The sequence below is a fragment of the Symphalangus syndactylus genome, chromosome 5, assembly GCF_028878055.3.
Source record: "Symphalangus syndactylus isolate Jambi chromosome 5, NHGRI_mSymSyn1-v2.1_pri, whole genome shotgun sequence".
NCBI lineage: Eukaryota > Metazoa > Chordata > Mammalia > Primates > Hylobatidae > Symphalangus > Symphalangus syndactylus.
The window spans coordinates 119321140-119339538 of NC_072427.2; the positions used below are offsets into that span (position 1 = coordinate 119321140).

The following is an 18399-nucleotide window of genomic DNA, read 5'->3' on the forward strand; positions in this document are numbered from 1 at the left end:
GCCATTCTCAACACTGGATCCAAGGCAGCTATCCAAGTTCTTGCTATTCCCCAGCTAACTGGAAGAGGACAAAAAGCTAGGTAAGTATACAACTGATCGTTTTATGGGAAAGACCTGAGAGAGATACACATCATATCTGCCCAAATGCCATCAGCCAGAACGTAGCCACATGGCCACATATAACAGCAAGGAAGTCTGGGAAATGTAGCCTTTAGTTAGCCATCTGCTCAGCTAATATTCTATTACTATAGTAGAAAGCAAGAACAGATATGGTGGAACCACTTGCAGTCTACCATAGTTGTTTGCCCATTCTCCATGCCTCCTTTGTTCTAGTTAATAGAAGCCCAATATTGTTTAAGGGAGCAATGTGCCTAGCTAATTGTTCATTTTTCAGCCTCCATTGCAGTTAGGAGATGCTGTGTGACACAGACATGGACAGTGAGAATAAAAGCAGAAATCGGCTGGAGGTTTTAGATAAACCCTTTGCTTTACTACTAAAGGAGGATAGATACAGCTGCTATTGTGTCCTTCCTAATTCTGCTTCCCTGGAATGCAGATGTGATGGTTAGAGCTAGAGCTCTTTAACTGTGCCCATGAGGAAAGGTCAAGAGAATAATACAAATATCTGTCCTGACATCAGTGAACTGCTAGACTCATACTAACAACTACTACTTCTAGACTTGTGGAAGTGAGAAAAAACACCCTCAGCCTTCTTTTAAGCTTTTGGTAGTTAGGTTTGCTATTATTAATGCTTGTAACAATTACATTCTTAGCTGATTGATTCAGAAGATAAGTGGTCAGAAAGAGAAACCTTGAGGGCAGATAAGCAGACAACTCAGCCTGAGAGAGGATCACATAAAAAGGTCTGCCTAGGCAGGGCGCAGTGGCTCACACCTGTAATTTCAGCACTTTGGGAGGCTAAGGCAGGCGGATCATGAGGTCAAGAGATCGAGACCATCCTGGCTAACACAGTGAAATCCCGTCTCTACTAAAAATACAAAAAATTAGCTGGGCGTGGTGGCGGGTGCCTGTAGTCCCAGCTACTCGGGAGGCTGAGGCAGGAGAATGGCATGAACCTGGGAGACGGAGCTTGCAGTGAGCCAAGACCACGCCACTGCACTCCAGCCTGGGTGACAGAGCGAGACTCCATCTCAAAAAAAAAAAAAAAAAGAAGTTCTGCCTGACACAGAGTGCCATTATGCACTTTATGCACTGAGAGCTTGAATTCAAAGAACAAAAGAGAACAGAGAAGAAAAACAATCACACAGCCACAGTGGAAAAGATCTCAGGGTATTACAGCTATGGCAGTAAAGATCTAGAAATATTATGATGGGGTGTTAAGAAAATGCAGACAGAATCCATATGTGTATGTGCATGTATACATATATACACATACTATGCTTTCTCTATACATAAAGTATACATATAAAGTATACATATATACTATATTAAAGTATATATAGTATAGTCCCAGCTTTATATATACTATATATAAAGTATATATAGTATAGTCCCAACTTTTATATACTAAAGTATATATGTATACTTTATATATACACTATATACAGTATACTATATATAAAGTATATATGTACACTTTGTATATAGAGAAAGCATAGTATATATATAAAGTATACATATATTGTATATGTAGTATATATGTATACTTTATTTACTGTATAAAAAGTATATATGTGTGTATATATATATATATATATATATATACTCAGTAAAGAATAGAAGTAAACAGTAAATTTATATACCAAGGAACAGAAATAGAGCTACATATGTGATTAGAAAACTATAAATATAAATTTCTAGTGAGAAAGAATTGATTAACAATGAATACAATGCAAAATCCATGAACCACAGAATGCAAGTTACATTACAAAGCTGTTATTAACAGAATTGTTCACCAAAATAATCTAGGAAACCCTGATTAATGTTTATCCTCGGTAGTTCTGAGTTTCTTCCAAATAACATCTTTGTTCCTAAAGTCACATTTTAAAATTTCATTCAGATAAGATCTTGGGTAGGTCTATAGAGTAGTAGAGTGGTTAGAAGTCCAGATTTATGCATTAGTATGTCTGGGTTTGAATCCTGGGCTGATTATTTCCTCTTTGTATGATAGTGAGCAAACTAACCTTTCTGTGCTTCAGTTTTATCTAAAGAAATATGATGACAGTTTTTTCAATTCATCTATCTGACAAAGGGCTAATATCCAGAATCTAAAAGGAACTTAAACAAATTTATGAGAAAAAAACAAACAACCCCATCAAAAAGTGGGCAAAGGATATGAACAGACACTTCTCAAAAGAAGACATTTATGCAGCCAACAAACATGAAAAAAAGCTCATTATCACTAGTCATTAAAGAAATGCAAATCAAAACCACAATGAGATACCATCTCTTGCCAGTTAGAATGACAATCATTAAAAAGTCAGGAAACAACAGATGCTGGAGAGGATGTGGAGAAATAGGAATGCTTTTACACTGTTGATGGGAGTGTAAATTAGTTCAACCATAGTGGAAGACAGTGTGGCGATTCCTCAAGAATCTGGAACCAGAAATACCATTTGATCCAGCAGTCCCATTACTGGATATATACCCAAAGGATTATAAGTCATTCTACTATAAAGACACATGCACACGTATGTTTATTGCGGCACTGTTCACAATAGCAAAGGCTTGGAACCAACACAAATGTCCATCAATTATAGACTGGATAAAGAAAATGTGGCACATATACACCATGGGATACTATGCAGCCACAAAAAATGATGAGTTCATGTTCTTTGCAGAGACATGGATGAAGCTAGAAACCATCATCCTCAGCAAACTAGCACAGGAACAGAAAACCAAACGCTGCAAGTTCTCACTCATAAGTGGGAGTTGAACAATGAGAACACAGGGAGGGGAACATCATGCACCAGGGCCTGTCAGGGGGTGGGGGGCTAGGGGAGGGATAGCATTAGGAGAAATACCTAATGTAGATGACAGGTTGATGGGTGCAGCAAACCACCATGGCACGTGTATAGCTATGTAACACCCTGCACATTCTGCACATGTATCCCAGAACTTAAACTATAATAAAATAATTTAAAAAAATTTACCTCGAAGGATTATTATAAGGATCAAGTGACACAATCCATGTAAAGTAACTGAAACACAGTGAGTGCTCAATATGTATTACCATTGTTATTGTTATAGAAGTACCTAGATCCAAATCAACTATTTAGTCTCTACATTGGGTGGGTACCAGGAGTGGAAAGCAATACTCGTTAAGTTCTGGAAGCACACACAACACAGCAAATCCCCCTCAGGCCTCCTCTGTCTGGCAATATTTGGGAGCAGAGGTTCAGGTGCGCACCTAGGCATGGATGCCACAGCTATACAGATGTGCTCACCTCATTCTCAAATCTTCTGGCTTGGAGGTTCGATTTCTGCTTTCTTGTGATTGATAGTCTCACATCCTTCAAGCCTTTTCCTTCTACAGATCCTGTGTCTTTAGGGACTTTATCATGTAAACACCTAGAGGTGATGGTTGAAATACTAACATGAAAAGAGGAGAAGGTTGAAAGGTAGTTTTTCTTAACAACAGAAAAAAAATCTCTCACTTTTCTCTGTTGTCAGAAAATGATAATTGTCTTGTTGATAAAAGAGGTGCTAAAAGTTTCTTGTGGATTTTCTCCCTATTTCTAGGTAGGAAACCAAAATGGTATACCTGGTAGGGCAGATCATATTAGGTAAGCTAGATCAGAGATCCAATTAGTGTGATTGGTTCAAATGTATCTATTTATCCATACCAAGTGAGAGTTAAATAACTAGGTGATGCCATTAGTTCTCTTCATGCCTACATACACACAAAACCAATTAAAATACACACAGGTCATGTAACTTTCGCTTTCACGCATGCTTGTGCATACTTCAGCAAGATTGGTATACATGATGCTATTGCCTGAAATGGTACACATTATGTAAAATTCCACAAAATTCCTTGGGGAATTGAATTATATAATAACACATATTCTATTAAAGGAAAAACATTCAACAAAAGTTATAATTTTTACAAGCAAATTGTTCTGTCCTGCAATTATAATTCTTTGAAAAGGAACTGAAGAAATATTGTCACTGAATACCCAGAACATTTCAATAAACTACGTCACTGAAAGATTTTTCACTGGCCCCCAAATGAGTAATTTATTTTTCTTGCCCAGCAAATGATCATCATTATAATAAAATTCTCTACAAATTTGCTTTGACCCTCTGTTACCCTATGCTCAATATTTTCTGGCATGCCAAGGAAATGATGAGCTCAGGGAACCCATAGTTGTATGTCAACAAGACGTGTAATACAGAAGAGAATGCAAATTATCCGCTGCATGGAAATTGTGTAATCTGCTTTTTTAAATTAAACTCTCAGATCTTCATATTACTGGAAGGTTACTTAGAAAACTTGTATGTCACAAAACTACTTTAAAGAATAATCATTAGCAATAGTTTGTAGAACACTGGAGCTCCTCATCTAACTCAATAGGCAAGTCAGTCATAGGGAAACCACTTCAGCAAAGCCAGCTGGGGAGGTCTGGGGATGTGTCAGTTCCACACTGCAGAGCGTGATGGTCAAGCCCCAGCTCAGAAGTCACAGATAACTGGTTGTCAGTCTGACTCTGTGACTTGGTCTAGGTATTTGGCAACTCAGATATCTCAAGTAGAAAATGCAATGCCTGCCTCAGAAGATTATAGTAAGGAGTATATGTGTTGATCTATATATTCAGGACTGCTACATGGCCAGTTGCTAAATCATTGGTCAGGAACCATTCCTGGAGGGATGGGAGCATTCCCCATATCCCAAGAATGCAGACAGAAGAAAGCCTTCCTTCCAGGGGCAAGAAGGACAGAGAGACCACGCCTGGAGAAAGACACTTCAGAGGGAATTTATGCCCTGGAATGAAGTCCTAGAACTCAGGCAATTATGGCTCGTGGAAACAACTCCAGGTTTATAAACAGAAGCTTGAAATGTAAGCTCCACAAGGGCAGGGGCTTTGTTGGTCTTGTTCACCACTCTATCCCCTAAAATAGAGCCTGGACTACATATGTATTTATTTATTGAATGAAAGGATTAATCATGCCATCACCCTGTCTCATATTAGCTGTGTGATCTTGGACAAGTAATTTAACTTCTCTGAACTTCTATTTTATTACATATAAAATTGGAATAAAAATAATATATACTTCACAGGACTACTCAAGCATAAAGAGAAGTAGCATTTCATAGAAATGCTATTTCTGATCAGGAATATTCTGATGACAATGTATATCTCTAACACAAAAAGAATTACTTTAGCTATATCATAAAAATGACAAAATGCCTTAGTGGCTCTCATTCCTATGGAGACTCCCTCCAGCAACTCAGCAGTCCCTTTAAAGTCACAGCAGAGTGGAAGTCAGGGTCTTCATAGCCAGCTCCCTCCAGAGAGTAGGGGCTACTGCTATGGACTGAATTGTATTCCCACAAATTTGCACGTTGAACCCCTAACCTCCCATATGACTGCATATGAAGATAGAGTCTATAAAGAGGTAATTACAGTTAAATAAGGTCATAAGGGTTGGGTCCTAATCTTATAGGATTGGGTGCCCTCTAACAAGAGGAAAACAAAGAGATCTTTCTTTCTGTGTACACAAAGAAGTCATGTGAAGACCCAATGAGAACGTGGCCATTGACAAGTCAGAAAGAGAGCCCACACCATAAACCGGTCATACAGGCACTCTGATTTCAGAATTCCAGCCTCCAGAACTGTGAGAAAATAAATTTCTGTTGTTTAAGCCACCCAGTCTATAGTATTTTGTTACAACAGCCTCAACAGACTGATACAGACTTTGGTATCAAAAAAGTAGGGCATTCATGTAAAAAACACCTACGGATGATGCAGCAGTTTGAGGACTGGGAAATGGTAGAAGTAGTAGGAGTTTCAAGGTGCTTACTAGAAAAAGTCTAGATTGCCATGCACAGAGTTGGTAGAAATATGGGTGTTAAAGGCCATTCTGCTGAGTTCTCAGTTGGCAATAAGGAACAAGTTATTGAAAACTGGAGGACAAGGGAAACTTCTTATAAGTTGGCGAAGAAATTCCCTGAATTGTGTTCTGCTGTTTTGTGGAAGATGAAACTTATGAGGCATGAAATTGTATATTTAGCTGAGGAGACTTCTAAACAAAATGTTTAAGGTACAGCCAGGGTACCCCTGACTGCTTATAGTAAATTGCTAAAGGAGGTGAATGAAGAAGAAATTATTAAGCAAAAAGGAACCAGAACTTAAAGATTTGGAAAGTTCTCAGCCTGTCCATATTGCAAAAAATTAGAAAGTGTCCAGCAAATGAACACTTTCCCATGTAGAAATTGTGTTTGGAAGATAATAAGGGTGTGGCTGTTATGGCAGAAATGCTGCCACTTTAAACTGAAGGGGACAGTAATGCAACAAAATGAAGTAAATGAAGTAAAGCTATTGTAATTCTAAGATTCTGCAGGACAGAATAAACTTATCAGGCTATAACATAGCTTATCCTTCAATAAGAGGGAAGAATGACCCTCAGCGTGATTCAGAAATCATCAGGGCTGCCACAAGCCCAGGTGACAGGGTTGGTTCTACTTCAGGCTTCCCTTCATTTCAGTGGGCCAGAATGACTCCACTCAGGGCCTCAAGGTTGGGGGCACAGCTCTACAAGGGTGGCACTGCCACCCCAGTGGGCCTAGAGGGCAAAACATTCAATCAAAGAGGATTATTCTCAAGACTAATGATCTAATGGAATTTGCCTTGCAAAGTTTTGGACTTGCTTGGGACCCATCACTCCTTCCTTCTTTCCTATTTCTTCCTTTTGGAATGGCAACGTCTATTCTATGCCTATCCTGCCAGTGTAATTTGGAAGCCCATAACTTGTCTGCTTTCACAGGTTCACAGCTGGAGAGGAATTTGCCCCAGGATGAATCATACTTTGAGTCTCCCCCACATCTGATTTAGCTCCCTTCTTTCTCTGAAATACAGGTTCCACCATGATCTGCTCCTCTCCCAGAGTGACCACCCTGAAGGGAAACTCACACATTTACAGGTGGATGTCCTGGTGTTTGGTAAATACATCTTAATATATTGTAGTTAGATATTCTGTACAGACCCAAGCAGGATAATAAGCCACTTACTTCAGCCATTTTTCTTTATCTCATTTTCCTCTGCCTTTCTTAATTTTCTTGATCTTAATCTCCTTTGCTATCCCCTACTCCAGATCTTCTCTGCCCAGTCTTCCTGGCCTGGTAGGATAGAAAGAGCAACAGATTAGCGCTTAGAATTTCTGCATTCTGGCCGTGGCTTTGCTACATCCAATCTACATGTGTTTGGGCAAGTTCATTTCACTGGTTGAAATCTCAGTTTCTCACCTGCAAAGTGAAGACACTGATACCAACACACTGGCTTAAAGGCTCAACTGAGATCATACAAGTAAGACCATATTGTGAAGAGCTCTATACATTTAATCCATTCATGGTTCATTCACTTGTTTATGCATTCCTCCTCAGTGTGCTTAAGCACCAATTACAAGGGATTATTTTTATTAATATTCTAACTAGTCTCTGCCTACTTTGGCCAATGAAAAATGTGAACTCCCGACGTGACTCGCAAATCATAGAAGAATAAAAACTCAGTCCCAGAAGCACAAGAAGTGAGAACTGAGTGAATCTCAATAAGGGAAGCTGTGATTTGGGGCCCATAGTCTTCTACGTCAATGTGGTTTCAAACTGTCTTTTGCTTCATCTCATTATGCTGTTTTGATGTTAGCACTACAGAAGTCCAAACTTCACTCCAGAGCCAATCAGTCTCAGCCTTGTTACCAAGGCTTCAGGGGCCTAGGCCCTGGTGAACCACGTGTTTGAGTAATTAATCTTCTCCATCCTGAAGCCCTTATATGCGGGCAGCCGCCACCAAAGCCAAGAGCGATGTTGCAGATTAGTTGCTTAAGTGCAGCCTGGAAGCTGCCTTCTGAGTGAAGTGGTGCTAATTAAACCCTGCACCCTCACCAGGACCACTGCTTGTAAGACAAACTAGTTGTTAATTATGACCTGGGCACTATTTTGGAATTTGCTGATGAACTCCTGAGGGGTTGATTAGTTCTTAACACAAAAACATCAGTTTATTCGGGGGAAGTCCTTAAGTGAAGAATTCTATCTTGATTTTAGGTCCTTTTATTTGAATTAGGTCATAAGAAAATTATGCGAAGTTAAATGAAGAATTCCAAACAATTAAGCAGTGTGACATTTTTCAATAGCAATTATTATTTGTATTATTTATTATTCCTGAAAACTCAGATACAGGAAATTAAAACAGTATAGCAAAATTCTTTTACATTATAAATAGAAAGAGAGGCATAGTGTCACTGACAGTTTCAGACATTAATTTTATTCTTTTTGAATTAGAATAGAATGTAAATGAGATAATGTTACTTAAATTTGATTTTTCCTCTCTCAACACATTTAATATAATAATTTAACTAACTGTGTGGCTGGTAACAGCCATAGTAAATGTACAGATTATGTAAAACCATTTCATTATGATGTGAATAGTGGTGATGAATTTAGCTGGAGTCATTATTTAAGTTCTTGTGAAAGTTCCATTAACGTTTCTTTCCTATACCAAATTTACTGCTGTCACACTTAAAAATCATAAGAAATGAGGAAACAAGCATCACGAGATAGGAAAAAATCATATGCTCTGCAAGCAATATTTTAACAAAGTCTATTTCCACATATTTACACTGATCAGTTTTTAGTCTATTTATTTATTTTAGGCAGATTTACTGACCAAATTCTGCAGAGGCTGGGCACAGTGGTTCATACCTGTAATCCCAGCACTTGGGGAGACTGAGGTGGGAAGATTGCTTAGCCCAGGAGTTCAAGGCCAGCCTGGACAACATAGCGAGACTTCATCTCTGCAAAAAATAAAACAAAATTAGCTGGGCATAGTAGTGCACCTGTAGTCTCAGCTACTTGGGAAGCTGAGAGGGTAGGGTCACTTAAGCCTGAAAGTTAGAGGCTGCAGTGAGCCGAGATCGCACCACTGCCCTCTGGCCTGGGCAACCGAATGAGACCCTGTCTCAAAAATATACATATTTAAAAAACAAACGAATACACACACAAAAGTCTGCAGAACCATTGTTATTGAAATGGTTCTAAATTTTGGCCTTCTCTGTGTATTTGTGTGTGTGTATGTATACACATGAAAACAGTCTTTTTTTCTAACACTACCACTCAATGATTCAATAACATGTTATTGTTTTAAGATCTTAGAAATACAGATAAACAAGAAAGAACAAGGAAAAACAAATCATTGCAATCCAATGAAAGTCCAGCTTCATAAAATTTAAGCTGGTAAGACTGAAAGCAAAGGATAACTATAGTAGAAACCCTAGTCTTTGATCTAGATAACGAGAGAAAAACTTGGAGACAACAAAAGGAAAAAAGTCCTATTAATATTACTTTCTGGCAATTTATATTAAAGAATGATGATTTATATACAGTGAGCACTTACTAATTAGCAGGCACTTTATGTTACTTTATCTTCCCAAAGAGTCCATAATGTAGGGGACTACTATTCTCACCATTTTAGGGTTGAGAGTATTGAGCCTTTACAGAAAAGCTAAAGCAAGTTGTCTATTTCTAAAAAGTAGTAAAGTCAGGATACAAACTGAGTATGGTCTTACAGAGATCATATTATCAGCTACCATGCTAATTACCTCTCTTCTAGTTTCAGAGATTCTAAGATTATTGCAATTACTGTAAAATTTCATGCAAAAATTAGAAAGCAGAAACTCTGTAAGTTAATACTGCTTTTAGTCATAGTAATACGTGAAAACTTTCAGGTAACTTTTGAGATTTGCATTTAAAATGCCAAAAAAGCAAGAAGGCTTAAATATCTGTCCTATATCTGATTTCATATCACCAAAGGTGACTTGGAATGACCTCAAAATGTTTTACTCATGGCAAAGAGATGAAGATGCTGGGCTGAAATCTCCAAGCAATGGTTTCATTGGTCATCATATTATTTTTATACCTGAAAATACAGTTCTTCGTTCATACAAAATGCATAGTTTTATGCATTTTGCCAAATAGAACATGTATTATTTTATTACTCTAAGATGTATTTTTTCTCAATTTCACATTTCTGATATAGTGGCTTACCTTATAATCACTGCTTACCTTTAGTCAAAGTTTTCTCCAAGTTTTTATAAACCTTCAGTGCAGTTTACAATCCAGGGAATACTGTGTTCATTGGCTCCTCCTCTTCCCAGAGCCCCATTCTCACTGTGAACACTCATGCCCAGGTCAGCCAGCATGGCTGCATTACCTCGTGTCAGGCAACCAGGAAGCACAGTCTGCCTATGAAACACATTAATCACCAATCTGACGGTAGGAGAAAACCTCTCAATAAATATCAGAAATAAACATTTTGGGCCAGGCACCGTGAATCCTGCCTGTAATCCCAGTGCTTTGGGAGGCCAAGGCAGGATTTCCTGCTGCCAGGAATTTGAGACCAGCCTAGGCAACATAACGAGATCTCACCTTTACAAAAACTAAAAGCTAGCTGGGGGCGCTGGCATGCGTCTGTAGTCCCAGGTACTCTGGAGGCTGAGGTGGGAGGATCACTTGAGCCCAAGAGTTCGAGGCTGCAGTGAGCTGTGATAGCACCACTGCACTCTAGCCTGGGTGCCAGAACAAGATCCTGTTCTAGAAATAAATAAATACATACATATAAATCTTTACAAGGAGCTCCCAAGTTAAGACACAAAAGCTGCTACGGCAAACCATGTATCCCTCTTTGTCACATTACAGAACTGACAAACACTTGGAATTGCATTCTTCATTATAAATTTTGATTATTGGAACTATACCTACATAGGTATTTGTGAGTAAGATTGTATATAACAGATAGCAATCTGAAAATTATGTACAAGTAAAGTATAACATTGTATAACGTTGCTACTATTTCTAAGATTCCAAAATATTTGTGTCAATTGTAGTTCATTCTATGTTGCGAAAACATTTCCTGCATGATCACAGGTACTGCCAAGTACAGTAGATTTAAAACTAAAATGGCTTACCAGTTTCTAAATAATCCCCTAGGAAACAGTTTAGTCTAAACCATTATCTTGATAGTTCATAATTAGGTTCAATAATAAAGCTTGTTTTGCTGACCTAGGTCAGATCGGCATGTCCATAGCATCTGGGCGCAGTGACCTTGCTTTGAGAGGGTATTGTTAGAAAATCCATTATTATCATCACATACACTTCAGAGAAGTGGCTGTTTTGTGAATTGATGGTGTGATGTTGCCACTTTAGATAAAAGAGTCCATGAATTATTGACTTAATGAGTTAATGTTGCTTGATTTCACAACAAAGTCTTTACAGTCTTGATGCAATTTACTGAACACATAATCACAGCATATGAAGGAAAGCACAGGTGATAGGCTCTGCTGTGCATTTATGAGCCACATCAAATCTGGAAAAGATATGAACCTCAGAGGTGTCACTGACTCTCTCTTGAAAGCATGACACCTTGGTCAGTGTGTCTTAAGGCCAATTCATGAACAGTCGCTTGAGATGGCTTTCTTACCATTATTTTTGTCTTAAACGCAGAGCAGTTAATTGCTTTTTCCCCTCCCCCTAGAGTTCATTTTGGTCCCCAGGCGAAGCCTTGAGGTCAGTCCTGTGTAATCATCCTGGCTGTGTGGTATGGGTGCAGCCCACAGAGAAAACCTATCACAGGGGAAATACGCCAGTAGCCTCGAGCTTGCCACGGCAAAAAGGAAGCAAAATCTTCTAATCTGATGACATTTTTCTTCAGAGTACACCCAACATGGGAGAGATGATAAAAACCCAGGCACAAGGCAGTTAACAGGTTCTCCAGAGAAGCTGATGAGCAGGTGAGACCCAATTATTCAGTGAGCCAGTCCTAATTTGGGTTTTGCTACCATTCATGGGGAGGTTATTATCTGCCAAGACATTTCTGTACAAATCCGCCCAACAAACTTACAAAGTAGACGTTATTTTTCCCATGTTACAGATAAGGAAATTGAGGACCAAAGAGAAAATAACTTTCTGCAGAGCTAGCAGGGGAGGGGTCAGGATTCCAAGTGGGTCTGGCTGACTCCCAGGCGCGTGTGAATAGCCACTACACAGAACGGTGGCCTCTTGACTGCCATGCCTGGCATCTGTTTGCTGTTTAAAAATCTATAAATCTCTCTGGCTTTGGGATCTCACTTGTAGATACCTCCTTTCATCCTCCAAGTCAAGTTAAATGTCCACAATATTCAAGATGGCTCACATTTCAGTCCCAGCATGACATTGCAACCTTACCTTCCTCAATTCCCACTCACATGTCCTTTACTGTCAGTTTCCCAGCACGCCATTTGTTTATTTATCAAGACCATGGCTCAGATCATTTCTTCCTGTCTCTCCTGAAATCTGGTACATTTTTTCAAAACACAATTTTGTGAGTGTGTGTTTGTTTTCATAAAGTCTTTTCGGATCCTCCACCTCCATTAAAAATTATTTCCTATTTCCGTCTTCAAATCCCATAGCATTTTGCTTGTGCCTGCCTCTCTTAAGGTATTTCATCACAGTCTGAATGTGATCATTTCTTGTGGGCTTATCTAACTACTTCTTGTGCTAACTGGAAGCCCTTCGAGGATAGAAACCATGTCCTAGTCATCACTGCATTTCCAGGGTTTAGCATCATATTTAGAATGAGGGATACTCAATAAATGCTTGTGAGATGAATAATTAGATAAATGAATAATTGTGAAGAAACAGCCGGGCAAATTAGTTGGGTCATGATTCAGAGGTACTCCATGCAATTTCTTGGTGAAAGGACTACTATGAAAGAATAGAGAGGCCAGGCACGGTGGCTGAAGCCTGTAATCTCAGAACTTTGGGAAGCCAAGGCAGGTGGATCACCTGAGGTCAGGAGTTTGAGACGAGCCAGATAGGGCGAAACCCCATCTCTACTAAAAAGACAAAAACTTAGCCAAGTGTGGTCACGGGCCCCTGTAATCCCAGCTACTCAGGAGGCTGAGGCAGGAGAATTGCTTGAATCCAGGAGGTGGAGGTTGCAGTGAGTCGAGATGGTGCCATTGCACTCCAGCCTGAGCAACAGGGGAAGATTCTGCCTCAAAAAAAAAAAAAAAGAAAAAGGAAGAAAAGAAAAGAAAGAAAGAAAGAAGGAAAGAAAGAAAGAAAAGAAAGAGAAAGAAGGAAAGAAAGAAAGAAAGAAAGAAAAGGAAGAGAGAAAGAAAGAAAGAAAGAAAGAAAAGAAAGAAAGAAAGAAAGAAAGAAAGAAAGAAAGAAAGAAAGAAAGAAAGAAAGAAAGAAAGAAAAAGTTGACTTTGCTCATTCATCCCTGCGTCCCAGTCTACCATTTTGTTTGTATATTAGAATTCAGGTATGCAATGGGAAAAAATAAACTGTGATATGTAACAGCACCTTAGCCCCTTCTCACTGGCCCTACTTTCTTTGCCTGAAAGGAGCTTTAGGCCAAACTGGGAAAAATTCCAGCCCCAGCTTGGCCAAGTTGCCTGATGGTACCATAGCTCAATTTCCTCATCTGTATGATGGGGGTATAACAGTACCTATTATTATTTACCTCATTTCTGGATACACTGTATGTCCCTACTTGTGATTCTTCCTTTGCACTTTCACATATAATGGGCTACTCTGTTAGAAAGCTCTTTCTTATATTAAGCTAAAATTGGTCCCACTAGTCCAAGGTCTACCTGTTAAAAAACATGGAACAAATCTAACCACATTTCTATATAACACTTTTGGGGGTGGCAAAAATACCCATCGGGGATGCACACATGCACTTTATTTGCCACATAAGCATAGCACAGGTGCTCAGAGTCACAGTCAACCGTTCTGAGAACTTAAGGGAGAAGCAGCCCAATTCATGGCTCCATCCCTGACTATCTGTCTCTGCTACAGAAGTCAGTGTGACATGGTGGAAAGAAAACAGATGTTTAAGTCAGAAGTTCCTGGAGGCAACTTCTGACTCTACTGCTGAGTGTGAGGTGAGTCACTTAACTTCTTTGAACCTCAAACTCAAATAATCTCATCCATAAAATGATCGGGGGCTCCAACTGAAAAAAAAAGATGTAACAGTAACTATTTGAATTTCCACACTAAAATATTTTTACCAGAGTTTCAAACATTTAAACAAAAGCATCCAATAAAATAACATCAAAGACTTTTCAAATATTCCAACAAATGGCTATTGCTGATCCATTAAATGTGAATAACTTCACTTCTTTGTTATCATTTAACTTAATTTCCAAATTTAAAAAAATAACAATAATGGTGACAGTACTTTTAGATCATGTCATATGGAGTCAGAAGAAAAGCTGAAACTGTCCTGCGATTCAAAAAAGTTTCCTAAAACCACCAGACAAGGCTTCGAGGAATAGGAAAATGGAGCTGGAAGCCCAGGGAGGAGGTGTTCTTATGTCCACTCAGGGTCCCCCAATCCTCAAGCCTACGGACACGATATTGTGGGAGAGAGGAGAGGAGGCCCAAGGCCTGTAGAGAATTTGCACTCCTTGACTAGGGGGAAGCCCCAATACTTCCCTTGCACTGGATTTCCCCAGCCACCTCACTTTCAAGTCATAGTTGCTGGGATCCTCTATCTTCAGGACCTTGGACAAGTTCTCCCAGTGACGCACCAGAGAAATGTCTCTGCTCAACTGTTCATCATCCATGGAGTTAGAAAACCTTCGTGTTGAGTAGAACCCCAGAGGGAGACCATTGAATGTGTTATAAGAAACAGACTCTTTGCCACTCAAGAGGCAGCACGCTCTGTCATACATCAGCACCTTTCCTCTGGCTGTACCCCAGCCCCCATTCCTAGTGAAATGTTATTTCCCCACATCTTGACCTATGTCTAAGTGAGAGGCTGTCTTCTGTGTAACATTTTCTCACACTGGTCTTTCTGATTTCCTATACCTCTTAATGAGCATATTCTTATAGAAAGAGTACATGAGAAACTATTTTTGTCTATCTCATGTGCTTGGCACAGTGTATCTGTTTATTCTTTTCCTACCTTTGTCACCACAATCTATGTCCTATCCCAGACACTGATATTGTCCTCCTTTCTCCTTCTCTACACCACAAAACCACTCTTAGGGTTTGTCTGGACTTGCTCTTCCACTTCCTTTCTCACCCCCTATCCTACATCCCTTTCTATCCTAAGTTGTGTAAGTTGTGTGTTTCTTACCCCTGATGAAACTGAACCCTTAAAGGCATACCATGACCTCTAAATCTCCTACCTGCCAAGAAACTTGGTGCTAAATCTAGTGCTCAGCTGCAGCACTTAACTCACTTCTAGTGCCACCTTCTAGTTCATTATTGAGCTATCTTCTTAAAATGTTTATTTCAGTTCTCCTACTTAATGTGTGTTATAATCTTTTAAGTATCTTCAAATACATTTTGGGAAAAGGCAAGAAATAACTACTTGTTACCAAAGTCACTGAGTCCCGTGGTTTCTTCTCAGCTTGCACCCATCTCCGCCCTTCTCTAACTTTTGATGCTGCTGCTGGCTATCACATGGAAACACCCTCCTTGCTCCATCTCTGTCATGCTCTGTCTCTACTTTCTTTGCTGTCTCCTTGTCCTGCCTGAGGCAGACACAGTTCCTGCCATTTGCCCTAGTTCTCTCTTCCCCTTGTTTCCACTTTCTTTCATCCCCACCCCATTCTCTCTCCAATGGATGGCCCACTCAGTGCCATGGTTCAACTAGGACTGAGATGTCAATAACATGGGTGCCAGTTCAGGCTCAAGTCCCAGGACTACGTTTCCAGTGGCCTCTTCAGCAGTTCTTGGAAATGCTATGGGTACCCCAGACTTGATAGATCTAAATTTTTCTTTTATCTTCTTCCCATCTTCATTTTTATTAATGACATCACCAGATCCTTGGTCTCCTAGATTTCAAATTTCAGAGCCATCTTATACTCCTTGCTTTCCATTATTCCATAATCCATTAATAGCCAAATGCTCCCAGATCAGCATCCTCCATGTCCCACATTTGTCTCCTCTTTTCTATCCCTTCTGCCTCTGTCCTAGCTCCAACTCTGATTCGTGCTTCCTTCCCTATATCCCTGCTGCAGTCCCCTATTTGGCTTCCCTGCTTCTAGTCCTTCCCAATGCCAATATGGTTTTGCACTGTGCCAGAATAATCTTCCATAAATACCTCTCTGACCATGTGACCCACTGTTCCTATACCTCTGATGCCTGCCCAGTGCCTACAGAACAAAGGCCAGATGACTTGGCATTCCAGTCAAGACCCTACAGGATTTGGGCCCCAACATCCTTTCACTTACTGTCATCTATTTCCCCTGCCTTTTAGTTCCAGAAAACTCCTTGTCCTTTCTCTCTTCCTTGCCTTGATTCATACTCTTCCCATCTCTTCATCAATACCTAATCAAGTTTTCAAATGCTTCCCTGCCTAAGTCTTTCCTAATCTCTCTGGCCAGACCCAGCTTTCTCATCTGTATTTTGCTAAAACTTTATTAACATTTGGTATCAGTCTTGGAACTCATTTTTTATAAGATATTCCTATATACTGGGCTATGTGTTTCACATTTTATACTTTTCAATCTTTATAATTCCATGAAATGGGTTTATTAAAACCATTTTGTAGATGGAATAACAGGTTCATAAAGCCAAGCTACATGGGCAGCGAAGCACAGTGGCTCTTCAGACCATAGTCCCTACACTCTTTACACACCAGATAACCTCTTTTGAATAATTATTCCACTTTGTCCTCCCTTAAGAGCCACAGAAATCTAAGAGAACTGATATGACTACTTAATAGTGACAAAGTAGCTCTGTCTTTGGACTGTCCTAGTCCCGGTTCTTTGTGTGGCTTTTCTCCTTTTAGACCCTCTTCTGATATTTGGTTACTATTGCCTTTTAAAGGTTTCATTATTATGCATAATGTATTCATTGAAGGGCAGCATTTCCTGTAATTTATGTCTCTTCATTTTACTACTCAGCAATTCCTCAGTATTTAACCTCATAAATTTCCAGTTATTGTCCTATATTTACACATTGCATCTGCTGGGGAAGTCTGTGCAATTTAATACTACGTGGAAGCTAAAGGGACACAAAGAGGGCGAATCTTCTGCTTATGCTCCTACTGTCTAAGTCAGATTGCTCATGATTAGGAGCAAATAGTCTCACCTACCTCCACCCTTTTGCATTTATCTTACTCAATAACATAAGGGCCTAATTTCCTTGACTTTCCAAAATCATCTCCAGTCAATCCCTGGGATCCGGAACTGCTGGCCTCAAAGCCCGTTTGAGCTGTCAGGCATTTCCTATGCTGTACCTCTCAGTCTCCTGGGCTGCCAGATCCTCCTCCTCTGAAAGGCCAAACAGTACTAAAACCTCACCTCATCTGGCTCTCAGTCCCCTTTGTTTCTCTTATATTGTTCTGCCATTGCCCTAAAGCCAAAAGATCTCTGGGGCAGTGGCCCTGTTTGGTGTTTGGCACAATTTCATTTACTGAACATCTCGGTGTACATTTATGATGCCATATAACTAATAATAAAAACAGGATAGCCTAGGGCATCGTTTTTTATTGTCAGCTCCGTGGCAGCTGTGGGGGATGGGAGGCAGAGGATAGAGAGTGCAGGAATGGTGCAGGACTCCCCAGGAGGGGCCAGCCCTTGCTGAGCCCATTCTGCAAGCCACATTCCTCCCCAAATGATCCAAACCTTGTCCAGACCCTCTCAAAGAGCCATTCCAAGCTTTCTGAACACTCTGCAACTGTGCAGAAGGCCAGATCAGAGGCTTTTGTGCACTATCAGGGAGGTACCTAAGCTGTGCACCCCACTATTTTTCAGATGGCAAGTTTGCCCACGTTTAGGCATGTGCAGAATGGATGACAGCAGAGCTCACGCTGATCATCACTGCCTGTTGCTAAATTGACGTGCCTCTCCTCAGATGCCATCAGCTGTGCAGTAATCCATATTGATGGCTGGGCTTCAAAGCAGCCATTTGTATGCTTTGCCTTTCCCTGTGGCTGTCTACTCATTGTGAATATGGCCTGGGTGCTATATGCCCCCAATCCTCTGACTTGGACTTCAGCATGTTGAAAAGGCTATTACTAGGTTTTAGAGGCAAAAACTTGCTCTTTGAAAGCGTTATTAGGAGGCAGCATAGAATAATGGAAAGAGCCTTGACTCTGACATTAGGTGGCCTGCCTTGTGTTTCAGGTCTGCCCTTTACTAGCTGTGTGATTTTGTGTAAATTACTCAACCTCTCTGAGCCTCAGTTTTCTCTTCTGTAAGTAGAGAGAAGAGAAAAATTCT

General features: G+C 40.0%; 1 long non-coding RNA gene across 1 annotated transcript; it reads right to left on the reverse strand.

Moving 5' to 3' along the window:
- Window positions 1-7205: 7205 nt before the first annotated feature.
- LOC129481944 (uncharacterized) lies at window positions 7206-10411 on the reverse strand. Its single transcript, XR_008657555.2, has 3 exons — window positions 10238-10411; window positions 8879-8970; window positions 7206-7300 (listed from the first exon to the last, which is right to left on the reverse strand). It is a non-coding gene; the product is annotated as an uncharacterized lncRNA (long non-coding RNA).
- Between the last annotated feature and the right edge of the window lie 7988 nt (window positions 10412-18399).